A 4,198-nucleotide genomic window follows, 5' to 3' on the forward strand; every position below is an offset into this window, starting at 1 on the left:
TGCAACTGGTGATGTAAGAAATCCTACACCACTGCAAGAAAGACATAGCTTCATGTATAATTATAGTTCAGTATCTCAGGTACTTAGTGTGGGCTTTTGATTAATATTCTTTATGCAGTGGTGTAGGATTTTTTACATCACCAGTTTGCAAGTATCCTCTTGTTTCTTTACTTTTTTCCAATTTAATCCTACTACTTTTCCATTTTAAATGTTTTTTATTTACTTGTGTTAGCCAATTTGTGCCTGATGTTAATGAGGTTCCAGTTAGTGTTATGAAACAATTAAGGTTTGACAATATATAGCATAAATAAATAACTTACTGATATAAAGTGCAGATAGTCAGTTAAGACTAAGAAAAGGTTTAAGGAGAATGTAAGCACACTTTCTAACTTTTGAATTGACAATTACCAGAAAGTTATTTGGAACAGCTTTTGTGAACTTCAGTAGTTAGACAAAGGAAAAGGTACTTTTTCAAAGTATTGCATGATTTTACAGCCGTTTTATTGCTTAGGACTGAAAGATTTGACACAAGGCTATTACATTAATTCTTATTGATGCTATTTATAATTAAAATAAGTTGAGGAAACAAACCTTGAAAAAATCTGTTGATACAAGACTGTCAAATAAAAAATTCTTCAAAGGTGCAATTCTTTTGTATTTTCCGAGACGTCATTCCTTCACATTTTAAGTCTACAAGCCCTGCTGCCTCTTAACAACTTTAATGCCACTGTCTAATGTCTACATCTGGTGGCTTACTACAGAGATCATTTATTGCCTAGGATCTAAAAATGTTAATCCTGTGTTATTTCATGCTACAATTAACTTAATTCAATGGAAAAGATTTGCTTATGTAATGGTTGTGGTGAGGTATAGTTCATTTTCATGGGATCTGATTTTTGCCATCTTCATCTTTCTCTAAACGTGTAATTACTGTACAGCGTCTACCCATGTCACTGAATTGCATTTTCCTGACCTAAATAAGAATCCAGAATCTTAGATCAAGGTATTCTTAATACAGGCGATGTTGCTCATATGGATTGGACTCTGTTCTTGACTAACAACATCTAAGGTTTGGCCTTATGCTATTGGCTATTATTATTGTTTGGTCATCATTAATGAATTGTTTCCTTTTATACATTCATTTCCATGAATTTCATCTTACATGCCATTTTGTTTTGGCTATATCTGTCCACTTTTCTTTCTGTTTTGATCGAAAGAAAGTTTCTGAACCTAAACTTTGACTTATAGCAACCTGCTACTGCTATAAGGTGTTAAGTGAAGGCAACTATATATATTGGAGCTGTCTTTTCTCTTCTTGAGGAAGTGTTCTAGTTTACATAAAATAAATGTGTTGTATCAAGACAGCTACTTTAACTTCTTGTACTCTGGAAGAGATAAACCTGTTCTGTAATAATAAGTGCCATTTCTGATGCAGATTCTAATTTGTTCGTTGTCCTTTTAAGTAACTTCGATGATGCAATTTCTGACAATTGAATGTAGCATCAACAGAATAATAATATGAAAGGCAATGTTTTATTTTACAGACTTTTAGTCAAGTAACAATCTTGATTGTGGTGCACGAATTCTTGCAAGGGACTAGCAGAAAGAAAAAAATTTTGGCAGACTGTTTCTTACTATTGCAGCTATGCTTCAGTTTAAATTATCCTCTTACCTTCAAGACAAGGAGTTCATTGTCGTATGAATTACTACTTCAAGCTACAAAAGATAAGGTGGGCATCCACTATGCAGTGTTATTACGTGCAACTTGTGCTTAAACCTTTCATGTTTTTGGGCAACATTTTGCATGAAGTAGAGGACTCTCCAATTAATGCAACATGTTGCACAAACACGTCAAAAGCTACTGGCAACCATAGGTGCCTGCAGGCACGGGCAAGCCCGGCCTTTGCCCTGGTATTTTTTAATCAAAACCACACCCAAAAGGTGTTTCGTTATGATTAGGACACTCAGATTCATTTTTAATACCCACAGCTGTTTATATAAGTATCAGCTCATCTTTACAGTTATTTTAGTGTGGTAACTGGCTTCAGTGGCTTGTGACAGTAAGTTTTTAGTCATTTAATTAATTGACCACACCCCCAATTGATATGAATAATTAATGAGCCTGGTTGAATGCAAATATCTGCAGTCGCCTATGCTGGTGACAAAGTTGCTCAGCTGACTCCCACCCTTAGGGTTTTATCAGCGTAAGGAGATAAACTTCAATAATTGTTTCGTAGAACTTTCAATAAGCAGCCATCACAATAAAACTTCACCTTTTCACAACAAGATGTAACAATCACTTCAATACACTATGTATTCATTTTGCAGTCACTTTATAATTCTTTAACCAGCGAAACCTCACACCTGCTGTCCAGCTGTAGCCACAATGCCTACAATTATGGCTATGATACTATATTAAATGATACTTTGGAATACTCTGGTATTATTAAATATCAGTTTTTATGAAATAGTAAATCAATCCACATTTTAATATTAATCTTTTAACTTTGAGTTGTAGAACCTTAAATCAATCTCTGATTGTGTGTACTTAAATTTATCTTTCTCTATGAAAACAGATTTGGCATTACTAATTTTAACTCGTAACTCATTTAATTTTTTAAGGATTAAAGAACATGGTTCCCTAATCTATACACTTGTTTCTTAGTGTATCAAATTCTATGAAAGGATCAATACGAGAAAAAACAAATCTTTTTTGTGAGAACTCCTGAAATGCCTGATCTTTTCCATCGTTTAAAAATTGCTGTTTTTCCCTTTTCAGAAGTGAAGTGGTTGAACATAGCTATCAGCCATTGGGCATACAAGGGTTAAAGTGTACTTCAATAACTTATTGGCTGACTAATTTATTGCATGTGAGACTAAGGTTGAAGAAGTGGGTCATGTTTGCTGGTACAGGTACCAAGTCAATGTCAAGAGACTGCAGCTTCTGCTTGACATTTTCAGTAATTCGACTCTTAAAATCATCTCAGATTATTAAAGCTGGTTGTGATTTTGATAACTTGAATTCATCTCGTTTCCGCACACAATATGGACCAACAACATGCTCTAACAGTTTGATGCTCTCCTTTTTATTTAACCAGTGCTTGATGTTTTGTGTAACACAGAATATAGGAGGGAAAGTTAATCTCAGAGGAAGACTAGCAGTTGTCTTGTCTCCAAAAGTTATCTGAAAAAGTAAAAACTCTTCTGCAAGGGTGACTGACATTAGGATTTATGTTCCTTTCGTCACTCAAAGACTTACCTGGCATGATTGGAGCCCTTACCTGTTATTGTTTTTTTCCCAACAGAAACAAATGCTGAAGGTGTTTGCTCAGAATTTAATATCACAACAGGGAGAATACCATTTTTCCTACAAAAGTCCTTATATCATTGAGATACCTTTCGTTACAATCTTAACAAAGCTTTTGTGGCACCAGTGGATGTGATGTACCCATTTGCCTGTATATTGAACAAAGTCATGGTGTTGCAGTGTGACAAATGCTGCTGTAATTGGAGGTTGGTGGCCCAGCACTGCCTTTTTCTGCACCAGCAAATGCAGCTCATTATTGCTTAATTGAGGGCTGCAAATTGCCAAAATGTAAGTCTTTACTATTATATACAAAGTACTATTTTTGTATTCTATAGTAGTATTCTTGAAGGAGTCCAAAGAGAACAACAAAGTTTAAGCTCAACGACAAGTCATCTGACTATAGATCTAGATTGATTTCATTGAATCTACTGCCTTTGATGTACAGATTAGAGTTAAATGACATCATGTTCTCTCTCTCCTCACTTAAAAACCTCTCCTCCCATTTCAACATCTTGGATTATTTCTCATTTTGTAACCACTCAATCTCTACCCGTTCTTCAGTGAAGTCTAAGCTACAGCACTCACTTCCTTCCTATTCTCTACTGCACCACTCATTTTTCCATTTTCTTGTTTATAGAACGCATTACCTGAAGTACATCTTAATCAGTCACTCTCCTCAATCAAAAAAATGTTAATTGTGCATACGACAAATCACATTAATAAGTATTTTAATTCTTATAATCAGTGTACATTTTATTATCTGTGTCCAAGTTCTAATTTCTCTTTGTCTCCTACTCTCCCAACTTTCTCTTGATGTTTCTTTTATCTTATGTACTTTCTTTTCCTTTCTGGGTGAAGTTAAAAGTTAACTGTATCCCTTCATATCTATCT

This window comes from Amphimedon queenslandica, unplaced genomic scaffold (genome assembly GCF_000090795.2).
Source record: "Amphimedon queenslandica unplaced genomic scaffold, v1.1 AMPQUscaffold_13498, whole genome shotgun sequence".
Taxonomy (NCBI): domain Eukaryota; kingdom Metazoa; phylum Porifera; class Demospongiae; order Haplosclerida; family Niphatidae; genus Amphimedon; species Amphimedon queenslandica.